The sequence below is a fragment of the Leopardus geoffroyi genome, chromosome D3 (assembly GCF_018350155.1).
Source record: "Leopardus geoffroyi isolate Oge1 chromosome D3, O.geoffroyi_Oge1_pat1.0, whole genome shotgun sequence".
Taxonomy (NCBI): domain Eukaryota; kingdom Metazoa; phylum Chordata; class Mammalia; order Carnivora; family Felidae; genus Leopardus; species Leopardus geoffroyi.
Window position 1 is genome coordinate 42329048 of NC_059339.1, and position 14549 is coordinate 42343596.

The 14549-nt window shown below is 36.1% G+C and overlaps 1 non-coding gene across 1 annotated transcript; it reads left to right on the forward strand.

Moving 5' to 3' along the window:
• The first annotated feature begins 14166 nt into the window (after nucleotides 1-14166).
• On the forward strand, nucleotides 14167-14291 carry LOC123588634. Its single transcript, XR_006707948.1, has one exon. It is a non-coding gene; the product is annotated as a small nucleolar RNA SNORA1 (small nucleolar RNA).
• Nucleotides 14292-14549: the final 258 nt, after the last annotated feature.

A 14549-nucleotide genomic window follows, 5' to 3' on the forward strand; every position in this document is an offset into this window, starting at 1 on the left:
TTTTTAACTTATTTTGAAAGAGAGAGAGGTAGAGAGTGCACGCATGCCCAGGAACACAAGCAGGGGAGTGGCAGAGGGAAAGGAAGAGAGAATCCCAAGCAGGCTCCATACTATTAGCAGGGAGCCCAGTGTGGGACTCAAACTCACAAACCATGAGATCATGACTTGAGCAGAAATCAAGCCTGTCCCTTAACCAACAGTGCCACCCAGGTGCCCTCCCAATGTCTGTTTTGGATTAAATAACATAAAGAGTAATATAGACCATAAAAGTTATGAAATAAAATAAAAGAGAACATTAGAATGTGCTGAAGTATGTGGGCAATGATTTATCAGAGAGGTGAAATCTAAGAATGAACATCAAAAGATTTGCAAATATTCCAGTTATCTATTGCTGGGTAGCAAGCCAACTTCAGAACACATAAATCATTTCTATTGCTCATGATTCTGCAATTTTAACATGGCTCAAGGAGACAGGTTTATCTTTGGAGTATCAGTGGGGGAGGGCCCACTGGGACTGGAAAATCAACCTCCATAGTTTAATCACAATGCTGGCAAGTTGGCACTCACTGTCAGCTGGGATCTCAGCTAGGATACTAACCAGCGGTTTGGTTCCTCCACTCATGGGACTACCCATGAGGTTGTTTGGGCTTCTACACAGTATGTTGACTTCAGAATATATGATCTTTTTTCATGGTGGCTCAGGAATTCAAGTTTAAGTATCTTAAGTATCCTGGTCCCTTAAGGCTGATCTAGAAATTGGTGTGCCATCATTTCTGCCATATTCTATTGATCCAGCCACAGAACCCATATCCAATCCAAAGGGTAGAAATAAATCACCACCTCTCAACAGGAGTAGCAAGGAGTTTGTAGCTAGCTATTATCCGTCACAGAAAAATACAGACAGACAAGGTGTAGTGCAAAATCTATTCAAGGACGGGCACAGAAGGTGATTGCCCTAATTAATAATAATGACAAAAACTGAGATCCACTGAACAATTAATATGTGCCAGTCACAGTAAAATTTGCTTTGTAGGAATTATACAAGTTATTACTCACAAAAATCTTATGAATTATCATACTCATTTTACAGATAGAGAAACTCAGCCTAGAGAGAAAGGTGAGCTTATCCAGTGCCACAGATCTGGTAAGGAGCATAAGCACTGTTTGAAATCAAAGTCTGATTTAGAATTTTGCTGAGTTAGCTACTACAACACACTACCAATTGGTTAAAACAGAACAAAAGTTTGAAATCTTTTGTGAGACAGGCAAATATTTTTATCTATCAATTATGCACTTATATTGAAATCATGCATTTGTCAGAATAACTCTTTTCTAAATGTAGAAAGAGCCTCTGATAATTTCCCTTTTCACTATGAAGAATCTTACTGATTTTGAATGCCCAGTTCATCAAATTGTAAATATACGTTTATAACCAGCATCGCCATCTCAATAATTCTATTATAAATCCACATTTTAATTTCATATTTGAATTAAAACAATGGACTGTTAAGCTCAACTAGAGCTAGATTTAACATTGGTTGTACATGTAGTTCTAGCTCTGTCTGATTACAAACTACACATGACACAGAAGAAATAATTGTCTTCTAACTCTTCCTCATTGATAATTTGACAAATCCAGTAGCTTCCATAAAAATAGTACATTTTCATAGGGTTTTTCAACTTAATTATGGGTAAGTATAAAAACATAAATAAAAAGAGGAATAAGAAAATATTATTAAAATACATTTTATTGTGTTTGAATTATATATTTTTAACATAATAAGCATTCTTTAATTTTTGATCAAATACGACATGGAAGTTAAAAATATTTCTATTGATGATCACAACTAACCTTTTTGTTGTGTCAACCATTCTGGCTTATCTGAGGAACCCTAAGAAATTTAATCTGCAATAGATTTATACCATTTTAGACTAAGGTCTGTATTCTATTGAATTTGTTAATACTAAAGCACCCTCTGATTCAGTTTAGAGGACAGTAATATTTTTATGGGAAATTCATTCAGCATGGTTCTTAGCCTCACTATGTACTTAATCTGCCTGGTGATATTAATATTTTGTAATAAAGAGGCATTTCTAACACTGAGAAAAATCATATTATCCAGCTAATCCTCAGAACATTAATCGGAACCATCTTGCTAAGAAGTATGAGCTTTCTATTTCTACAAGAAAAAACAGAGAATTTAAGCTATTGAACAAAGACGGTGACTAATATCTGTTCTTTTCTTAGGGCAACAAATGAACTATTCCAAGGGTTAGGAAAAGGAACCTTCAGGATGGTTTCAGGACCAAGTTTTATAAGGCAAAATTGAGACTCTATGTAGAGCCACCTTCAGGTGGCTGAAGTTGAAGCATTCATACAAAGTCCATCTTGAGGGCTCACTGCCCAAGTGAGAACCTGGAAGTTACTAGTGGTTCGGGAAGAATATTTTGACCAGCAGTCATTCTAACATATAGCCTTTGGCAAAAATGGGCTCCTTTCCATTTACTTCATTTTCTTAAAGACCCAACATTTGAACTGAAATCAAAATAAGAAAAGAAGCTCTCTTCCTATGAAACCTACAGGCTCTAACACAAAGCAGCTATCTGGGCAGCTATCACTGCAGTGGCCTTGCTGAGACTGATAGGGGCCACAATAGAGATCACAGCACAAAGTCACACCTCAAGTGAGAATAGGGACTTAGCCCTATGCCAGGCTAGAAAGTCCTTAGAAGAATTATCAATAATAATGTCTATACAAATATGAACACAGATGCAGCACTGTTGCAGCTTCATACAACCTTGATCACAGTGGAACCTTTGCACTTGCTGTTTCAGTTAGTTCAATATGAGAGGAAAGTAGTGTAATTAGCGGTAGGAACCTCTCTATTGTTGTTGGGTACTCCCCCACCTCCCCAAATCACAAAGAATATGGAGTCATCTTGGACAACCTACATTCTTCCAAATTCTTCTGTAACCCATTTACTGCTAAAGGGGAGCTAGTCTAACTGCAACTCAGATGACTTAGAAAGGGAAACAAAAGCCAGGCTGCAACCAGGAGCTGATAAACAAGATCACAAAAGAGAAACCAGATGATAACAAAACATATGGATGTTCATGCAAAGCGATGCATAGGAACAATAAATCAACCAGCCTTTTATGGAGTACTAGAAGGTATAGATGCTTTGGATTTAACCATTCATTCATTCATTCATTCATTCATTCACAATGCAAAAGCCATGGTGTGTCCTGAATTACACATGCATGACCTTTAGCTTTCATAAGTGAAAAAAAACAAGTAAAGGAACTCTTGTCCCAGGAAATGTTTGTATATTGTTGTCTGCTTAAGTTCATGTTGATCTCAGAGACTCCAGGGGAGAAAGCAGAGAAATGGAAGAAGGATAAATAACATCTGAGAAGGTCTTTGCCCTTGTGGAAGATGAGGATCCAAAGGCACTGGAGCAAAGGGGATGTGACCCTGAGTTGAAAACAAGAAGACATTATAGAGGTGGACTTTCCTATTTTTTTTTCCTTTTTCCCATCTGATAAACCTAAATTTCCAACTCTTTTACCTCTTTTGATCCTCCACAGAGCTTACCACAGTGCCACAGCCATACAGGTACAGCACTTGCAATACACACTAAGATGCGTAGGGCATTCAGTTTCATAAGAAGTCACCATTTTGTAGGTTTCAACTAAAAAAAAACACTATGTTTTAACCCTATGTCTCTTATGTCATATCTTATACTTTTATTTTATGGAGAAAAATTCTCTTCCCCAACGCTTTCTGGTTTTATGACTTAATGCAACCCATTCCCTTCGCTAAACATAGCAGCTTCCTCTCAAGTTGAAAACACATCTCTAATGGCAATGGAATATATCCTCCCAAAGCCCTTTAAATAGTAAAAAAAGAGGAGGGGGGAATCCTTCTGCCATGCTCTTGAGGAAACTGGAAATTTTTTAAAAAGTTTAGAGGAAAGTACAGCATTTATTTGGTGAACTCTGGAAAGTCTCCATTATCTGCTCTGTTTTAAGATTGAAAGAATGCTTCACCTAAAGTTCCATTACGATTAGAATTTGCCTGCCTGAAAGCACTAAAGTTTCTCTGGACTCAGCGTCCTTGTATACCAAATAGGGACAGAATGCAGAGCTGATTACAAATCCTGTATCTGAAGGACAGAGGATAATGGAACATGGTAACCATTCAATAGATTACTGTGGATGTCTTTATTTTATTTTGTATTACTTAATCACAATTTTATCAGGAAAATGGAAGAAACATAATTTTTCCTACCTGCAGCTCTGTGTTTGTTCTACTCAATGATTTTGCATGTATGTGTTTGTATGTGTGTAACAGGTCCCTCCACCATAATGAATACCACCCACCATGCCCATACACACCTCTTTTCAAAAATTAGTATTCAAAGAACAGTAGATTCATTCAACAAGAACAACAGCTCACACTCCACATAAATAGAGGAGTAAAGGACTCAGAGGAAAAGAGAAGGGATGGCTGACAATCTATCTACCATGAGTAATAAAACTTCTTATGTTAAAAAAAAACACAAAATACAACATCTACTATGTCATGTTATCAGAAAGATCTAATTATATCATTTTTGTAAATGAATGTATCTCTCATCTCTGTGGAGAAAATATCCACATTTTTATATAAAATTAAGCCATTAGTAAAGCACACTAAATATACTGCTATTGGTATTAGTCAAGATCCCTGGCCTTGGATCCTTTAAACTACTGGAAAAAAAATGTTTTTGAGTAATAGTCAAGTACTTTCCCAGATGTCTGCCAAAAGGTTTTGTATCAAATTCTCCCAATTAAGTAACTGAGATTTTTGTCTTAACTTTGCTGCTTTATTGCCCAGGCTATAAATCTGACTAAATTTATAGTATCAAATAGAATCATTTATTTCATGTTGGGAAAAGCACATGAAAAAATTATATGGTTCTTTTTTTTAAATGCTTCCACTTATTGATTTACTATATATTTGCTTTGATTTACTCTATATTTGCTTTCCATGTGTTTGTAGAAAATATTTTTTATTATGTATATGGTTTTCTGACAAAGTTCACTATCATTTTTCTTTCAGTTTAGATAGGTTGTATGATTTTTATTCCCCCATTAAGTAGACTAGTGTCCTCCCACTCAGATATCCATGATTTATTACTGACTGAAGCAGCTTAGCTTAGTACATTCACAAGCTGGTTCTCTTTAATACCCTATTGTGCATGCCATCTGGGCCTGCTGTTTTCAGTGCATCCCAGTTTTTCAAATATCCCCTCACCTTTTTTGTTTTTTTAAAGATATGCTACTATTTTGGTAAGTTCTATATTAAACTCTGATTTTTATTTTTCTATTTTCCTTTTATAATATATAAAGTATAAAATAATAACTGAGCCTAAATCAATGTCCTAGACATTATCAAGAGTACCTCGTTTCATTGGTCCATATTTTGGGGGACTATTTTATTCCCCTCCATGGAACTTTGATGAAGTATATGAAAGTTGCCTTTCTACTGTCATTCTCTAACACAATTTGAAATAACAAATACATGGTAATTCCTATATTTTATGTGTAACACAAACTACTTTTTGTTTATTGATAAGGGACACAGTATTCAGCTCTCTTTTTTTTTTTAAGTTTATTTGTTTGTTCTGAGAGAGAGAGAGAGAGTAGGGGAGGGGCAGAGAGAGAGAGGGAGAGGGAGGGAGGGATGGGGAGAGGGAGAGGGAGAGGGAGAGGGAGAGAGAGAGAGAGAGAGAGAGAGAAAGAGAGAGAGAGAGAGAGAATCCCACGCAGGCTCCACACTGTCAGTGCAGACTCCAACGTGGGGCTCGATCTCAGGATCATGAGATCATGACCTGAGCCAAAATCAAGAGTCAGACACTCAATCGTCTGAGCTACCCAGACACCTAGTATTTAGCTCTCGAGTCAAAAGATAATACTCCCATTTTCTCTCACCCTTTCTTCATTATAAACAGTGACTAGTCTGTGTTTCTCACATGAAAACTGTATTTGTTTGTAAAATGCCTCACAGCTAACTTTTCTTTCCATGGCAGCAGAACATTTTGATTCTTCTGCTGCTATTTTGTAATACCTATGAAACTTTTACCCATTTAGTGCATTCTGAGGTCAGTATCAAATTTGAAGAATCACAGGCCCCTAGAAAATTTGAGATTTATTTTTATATTACTATGTAGATGTTCCACAGAAGCTCATGTTAAAAATTACCTGACCTTTTGATTATCTATTACCTTACAGTCTGTAGAAGAATCTCACCTTGATTTCTTGAGAAGAATTGATTTCCTCAGTCATAGTATTCTGTTGCACAATTTGCATCCTTAATTTCCTCTCTCCTCTGGACTGTAGCTTCTTACCTAATAATACCCGCAAAACTTCACACTCCCTTCTCTTCTACATCAGGTGATATATCTAGTTCACCTTTAATTCTGATTAATTATTTCAGAGTTTTATAAAAACTCAGTTCCCTCTACTCTTTGTGTCATCAGACAATGGGTGAAGAGAAAGAAGCTAAAGAGACAATTCCAGAACATTCCATGTCAGGTTGGAGTATGGAAAAACTATTAAGCTTCACACATAAATAATGTTTGTTCTCTTATGTACATAAAATAATTTAAGGGCTCTCATAGGTCCCTGGACATATACCCAATTTCCTTCAAGGGCAGTCAGAAGGGGCTGTAATAGTTTTTAAGTCTACAAATATATTCATTTCATAAACACATAAGGAGAAAAATCAAAAGAAAGCATAATGTTTGATGAGTTACACTAGATCCAGAGTTTACTTACTAAACTGAATGACTGACTTATTGCCTCAAGACTTTCAGGCATCAAATAAGGGACAAAATATGTACAACACTTGGAAAAACTTGAATTGCGTGTTGACAGTCACCCATAATGTCTACCCCAGGGACCGTCTGCACATTTTCCCTTCTTCAGACACATCTGTATGTTTGGGTGTATATGATCTCAGACATTCTTTAAAGAAACAAATGGGTTATAAAAAGATAACCTAAAAGGTATGCCTGGGTGGCTCAGTAGGTTGAGCGGCTGACTTAGTTTCAGGTCATGATCTCGCGGTCCATGAGTTCAAGCCCCGTGTCAGGCTCTGTGCTGACAGCTCGGAGCCTGGAGCCTGCTGTGGATTCTGTGTCTCCCTCTCTCTCTGCTCCTATCCTGCTTGTGCTCTATCTCTCTCTGTCTCTCAAAAATAAATAAATTTTTTTAAAAAATTAAAAAAAAAGATATCCTGACAGAGGTATACTAGAACTGAAGGAGGACAACCCAATATGTTTACCTCACTAAAGGGGTAAGTTATCAGCTAACTGTATGCTCTTTTTTTTTTTTTTCCAACGTTTATTTATTTTTGGGACAGAGAGAGAGCATGAACGGGGGAGGGGCAGAGAGAGAGGGAGACACAGAATTGGAAACAGGCTCCAGGCTCTGAGCCATCGCCCAGAGCCCGACGCGGGGCTCGAACTCACGGACCGCCAGATCGTGACCTGGCTGAAGTCGGACGCTTAACCGGCTGCGCCACCCATGGTGGGGTCATCTTCTTTGTTGCAGTTTCTTACAGGTGCTTCCCTAAATCATCCCCAGATGTTAGACCACAGAGTCAAGCATGAAGTGAAGTAAACAATTCCATATACTCAAGTTCTGAGTATTTTAAGCCACTTAGTCACTAATTGAAAAGTATTTCTTGGGTGCCAACTGTGTGCCAGCTACTCTTATACATAGGCACTAGGAATATAGCAGTGAATAAAACAGACAAAGCTTCTGTGAATTGTGCTCCCTTCTCTATTTCATATATTGAAACTCTAACCTCAATGCAACTGTATTTAGAAATAGGGTCCTTAGGACATAATTAAGGTCACATGAGGTCATCAGATTAGGGCCCTAATTTGACGGAGTCTATCCTTACACAAAGAGACACCAGAGAGCTCTCTTTATGCACACACACTGAGGAACATCGTTTTCCAAACTACACTCACTACTGGTTGTTCTTCCTAACTCCTTTTTCTCAATATTTTTTCTTCATAAAATTCATAACTTCTACTATGCTATAATATAGACAATAAACAAAATAGATAAGAAGATATTATAGTATAGTAGAAGTTATGAATTTTATGAAGAAAAAATATTGAGGAAAGGAGGATAGGAAGTACCAGTGGCCAGAGTGGTTTGAAAGACCTCACGGAGAAGGTGACGTTTGATCAAAAAGCTGACACAGGTGAAGGAGAAGGCTAGGTGGCTCTCTGGAAGAAGAGTTTCCAGGTGCCTCAGCCCATGAAAAGCCATTAAGGCAGAAACATGCCTGACATATTCAAGGAAAGCAAGGAGCAGAGAAGGGAGAAGGAGGCAGGGGTTGGGGTGGGGTGGAGTGGTAGCCAGGGATAGTGGGGGGGTGGTAAGGGGGGTGAGCATCATTTCCTGATGCCCCTGTGCCTGGTGAGAAACAGAGGAGCCTTTAGCTTGGATATCAGGGCAGAGGAAGTGCAATTAGGAAGTCTGCCTTGAGGGACAGACAACCTGAAAAATAGAAACATTCTCTGATAATGAGCTTAATGAAGTGAGGCCTATAATATGTTGGTTTCTGATTTAAACTTTATTTTCAAAATTAGTAAAAAAAATTTAACAGGATACAAATCAAAATGATGTCAGAGGTTTTAGTCTTTTTTTTTTTTACCACCCATCTTCATATCCACTGCATACTAGAAAGTATCATTGTTAGTTTTCAAATTAGCCAAGAAATTTTAAATTTGTGAAGAAATTTAAACTATACTACTTAAGAGTTCTGTGTGATGTGCCAAGTTATCTGCTCCTTTTTTTCTTTTCAAGTTATCTGCTTCTAAAGTTGGGTAATGATGGTCTTTTTTTATTTTGTCAAAAAACAAATTTAAGGAATATGTCTTTCAATTAACTCCACTGATCTTTTATCCCCGAAATCTTATTTTTACGTCTCTACTATCAACAATATCTGCTCACAAGATCTAGCAGATAAAATATGAATTAATAAGTAACAAATTAACATCAATATAAATCCAGAAACAGTTTATTATGCTAAGATGCTCAATCTTTTCCTGGACATACGTACTTATGAATATGATTTAAAGTAATATACATTAAATGCAAATATAGTTATGCCATCAAATTTGTTCTGGTTCATTTATCAAAATTAAATAAATTAATAATAAAAATGAACTTGCAGAAACTCTAGTTCCATAGTTTATCCCTTAGTTTCAGCTCTCACATAGGATCAATTCTTCACTGAATCAACTTCATCACACATACTTAAGACAAAAGTAGCTCTAAATAGGATATATAGGAAGAGGCTGTTGGAAATCAGAGACCCAGACCCCAAACTGGACCCAAGGACCCCTGTCTGCATGGAATCTCTATGGGTGGCTGTGGAAACCACTCTAGATTACGGAGAGAAGATTGAAACCAACTCAATGAGACACCCTAGGCAGTAATGATAATCAGTAACCACAATGTGTTGATGCCCAATGGGACATATGACGTGAGCAAAGCTTCAGTGCTTTAGGAGCTCATTTCCCAAATAGTGAAATAGATGATCCAGAGCACCTTGGTGAAAAACCAAAGTCTAAATAATAGCAATTTGAAATCAGAGAGATGAGTTGTTTTGGCTTCCGTGCAGTCGTCAATAAGTTGGGATAATTATATCTTCTGTGCCAATATCAAAGTGTTATCATAAAGATGAAATAAACAATTAATTTGGAAATTTGTATATTAGTGTTTATCAAAGTAATATTAATATGATTACTTAATAAAGAAGAGTAATTAAACTAGAGAAGTGAGCAGGAGATGCTGTATAAGAGCATTACTAATTAATTACCTATTGAATATTCATGTTTGTGTCCCTACTCCTAAGGTTATTCTAGGAATAGCTGTCTCCGGCCTCCTGGGCTATATTTCAATGGGCAAGGGTACTTAGGAGTATGATGTGTTACCTCCACACATAACCAATAGAATTTGAAAGAAATATTTAAAGGATTTCATTTTCCTCTAATAGTAAGTAAAGGATATTTAACTCTGAAATAAGTCTGTGGGAGAAAAGAGGAGAAACAAAAATGTTTAATATGAGCAATATGAAAAATAAAAAGAAAACAGTGCTGTGTAAGAAGAGAAAAAGAGATAGTAATAATTTACTCAATTTTGTTTGGCTTAATAAAAAATGTCCAAACATCAAATCAAAGTAGTGTTTTTAAAATCCAACCTCACTTTATATGCTTAAAATAATTAATAGGCCAGGAGAGGGACATTTATGAATTGCATGGATTATTTAAAAGGCAAAATATTTCCTGTTTGCTTTCCTTTAAAAAACAAGGCCATTTTTTATCTTTAGTCAAAAGGAAAGGGAAAGAGTGGTAGATAATATTATAAGGAGCAAATTATAAAACAAAAACAAAACATTAAACTCGGTTATTACAGGATATTTATACCAACAAAAGCTCTTAAAGTGATCTAACTTCCTCTTTGCTATTATGAAAATTATGGAGCCTACCTTTGTCTGACAGCCCATCAGCTGGATAAACATATGTCTTCTGGACTAGTTTTCATAGAAGAAAATCCAGAAGTTTGTAATATGCATCTTCTGGGTCATACCCTCAGCCTACTATTCTCTTACCACAATAATACTACTTGTGGAATTTTAAAAAGAAAACAAGATCACAGTTTGTTTCAGTTGGTATGATTTTTTATCTACCAGGAAGCTGTATGTAGAAAAGAGTCTGAATTTAAACTATAATTAAACCATTTGTTATTCTCATGAACTTGGAAATTTTCTTAAAATCTCTGACCTTCATTTCCACACCTGTAAAGTTGCCATAAGACTTAGAAATTGCATATTCAAGGAGCACCTGGGTGGCTCAGTCAGTTGAGCATCTAACTCCTGATTTTGGTGCAGGTCATGATCTCATGGTCTTCAGATCAAGCCTCATGTCAGGCTCTGAACTGGGCATGGAGCCTGCTTAAGATTCTTGCCCTATCCCTCTGACCATTCCCCTCTTGCTCGTACATGTGCATTCTCTCTCTCTCTCTCTCTCAAAGAAAGAAAGAAAGAAAGAAAGAAAGAAAGAAAGAAAGAAAGAAAGAAGGCATATTTAAATTGCTTTATACAATGCCTGGCATATATTAGGTATAAAACAAATAGCACTGTTATATTTTATTGCAATTCTACAATTAAGTTAAAAACTAATAATTTGGAATTACTAAGTAAGTCTAGGTAAAATTATGAAATCTTAAAACTTTCTGCTGTAAACACACGAAAATGTTTTCACATTTATTATCTCAGTTGTTTCTCTCCCCTACAAAAAACTGTAAAGTAGATAGGACAGATATTATTTCATTTTAAGGATGAGGAGTTGGGTTCAATGAGTTGTTCAAATAGCTGCTATATAGTAGATCAAGAAGGCAAATTCATGTGTTACGGCACTGAACGTTCCCTACCATGTTATTGAGAATAACAAGCCACTGGAAGGTTTTATGGTCTTCTCTCTTAAAGTCTTATTTCAGTTGATGGCAACTTTATTCTTCCATGTAGCTGAGACCAAAAACCTTCAAGTCATTCTTTATTCCCCTCTATCATACTATCATATTTCACATTTATTCAACCAATATTTTTAAAAACTTTATCTTCAAAATATATCCAGATTTATTCCAATTCTCACTACCACCACTGGTCATCTCTCTTTTGAATTTCTCCAAAAGTTTTGCTTTTATCACCCAGCATTCCTACCTATGGTTCCTTTTCAACATGGCAGCCAGAGTTACTCGTTACTAAGTAAGATCATGTGACTGTTCTCTTAAAATCCTCTAATGACTCAATTTTGCTGAGTAAACACCAAGGTCTTTGCAATGGTCTAGAAGGCTGTATATTACCTGACCCCAGTTAATTCTTTACTTTCCCTCTCATTTTATTGCTCCAGTCCCATACCAACTAATCTTTTGCTGATGACCCAAGTGAGACCTTTCTGGAATGCTCTTTCCTCAAGTATTTTCATGGTCATTTTCTTCACCTTCTTCAAAGACCGTGTCTTTGCAAAAATATATCATCTTCTCAATGAGGCTTATCCCTGGCCTACCAGTTTAAAATTAGAACTTATCCCTCAGGCAGTTCTGATTCCCTTACCTTGATCTATTTATTTTTTTTTCCATAGTATTTATCTCCTTCTGACACACTATATAACTTATTGAGTGTATTGTTTACAGTCTGACTCCTTCTGACATTAAAATTTAGTCCCCATGAGGGTAAGGACAAGTGCACAGCAGGTAAACAAATGTTGCCTAAATGAATACTGCCTTCTGATTGCCATTTCACATTTAGAACAAGCCCAACCACCTCCCCCATAAACACACACACACACACACACACACACACACACACACACACAGTCACCACAAATGCACACCTGGTTACTTCTGACAGACCTACTCTTCCTGGACATTACACCAGTGTTTCTCAAAATATTGTTCATATATCAAAATCTTCTTAGAATCCAGTTACAAAGGATTAATGATTGAAAGAACAAATTCCTAGCTCCCCCTCCAGAAATACTAACTTAGAATTTCTCAGAGAAAGTTTTATGAATATGACCTATTTGCACACTGGAGTTTAGAACATTGACTAGATCCTCCCTCTCTTCCCCTTTTGTTTTCCCCCAACTCAACCAGTCTTTCCTGCAAAAATCTGTAAAATCAGGCATCCCTTAAAGCACTAATAATCAAAACATCTACCAAAAAAGTCCGCTCCCACCTTCTATAATTCATACTGAAAAACAAATATAGCACTGATATGGGTCAGGGTCAAGGTGCTAACATCAAAAAGTTTTTAGTTAGTGACAGAAGTTAAAAAATGTGGCAGCCATGCCACATGTCCATTTTCAGGTAATCTTTTGTATTTCTTTTGTTTTATATCCTGCTTCTTTGGACTAATTCGCTCTTATGCAACTCATAGTAATCTGTCCTCCTCCATCTCTCCCTATTACTGCTACCACTTCAGGAAAACCTACAAGGGATCCATAGGTCAGTTCAGCTCTAGATCGTGGAAAGAGGTCTGTTTTTACCCTTGGCTCTGATTCTCTTTGCCTCATCTCATACTGTACTGGTGAGACAGGATGAAAAGAGTACAAGCTGGGTCTTGATCAAGGGAACTAAGAATTATTTCAGTTCTTAGACCAGAAGCATATATGTGGTCTAATCCATCTTCTCAGTACTAGGTGTGTCGAATAGGAAAAGTGTCTTTAGCAGACCAATTGAAGAGTTTTGGGGAGTCCAAGAACTCCCTAAAATTGACTTGCAAAATGTATTTTTTATATTCCTTATTTTTATGGATCAGAGTGCAACACCTTTCCTCAAATTCTCAAAATATCCTGAAAATTAAAAAAAAAATTAAAAGATACTTCCCTTAGGATTAAGTTTCCATTATAATTAATGTCCTCATAGAAGATCCTCTTTGTACAAAGAAGTACATTCTTTGTTCATATTTGCCTTGTAAAAGTATGATAATATACTTAGTAAACATCTTTAATTATGCTCATTGTTAACATCCATTACCACCCCAAGATAATATACTTGCATTTTAACTCCTCATTTTTGAGATTCAATCCTAAGAAATGAGCAACCAGAGAAGGCCAATGTCTTTGGACAGCCCACTTTGAGCAGTGCTTTGGCTTCAAGCCCAGAATCTATCACCAAATCCTCAAACCCTATTAATCCTCAACTTTGTCTTTTAAAAATTATTTGGTAATGAGAAAAAATGAGACATACAAAATCAAAATTTAACTTAAATACATAAATTCATTCTTCAATTTCAAAAGTAAATATTTAATCTGAATATTTTACTTTCTATTTGTTTCCTACAGGCATATTAGTTATTTAAGTTATCTGGGCTTTACATGAGGAGTAAAATATTTTTATTTGAGCAGGAATTTGCATTAACTTCATTTTGTCCTTTTTAAAACTTTAAAACCAAATACAATTTTTCAACATATTTAAACATTTAGAATAAGTCCAATAATAAATTATCATTCTCTCTCCTTTCATTCATTGACAAATGTTTTTCAAGCTCCTTTATAGTTCAAGATATGGTGTGAGCTATTAAGAAACATTCTAAGCCTCATTCTAGATGGAAATGGACACTGTTGTTCATGGTGTCCAGAAATTGTTAATATAGCTACATTGAGACACAAGTTATGCTTCTATCACTGGCAGCGGTGACAATGAGACCTATAATGTTTTCTGCTAGGCTCATGGAGTAGGTGAAAGTAAGAAGACTTTTTAATATTAGAAACAACTAAAGAATAATAATTTGAGATCATTTGACAAAATATCAATCAATTTACTTTCTAGAATTTGACTTTTAGGGTCCTACGTTAAAGAAATTGGATCCCAAAGATTACAGGTGGGTAATTTCTGAAGAATGTTCATATTCAAGTGGAGGTCAAAGAAGCCTAACTGAAAGAACTCTGTCTTGACACTGACAACTGTGGATTGAA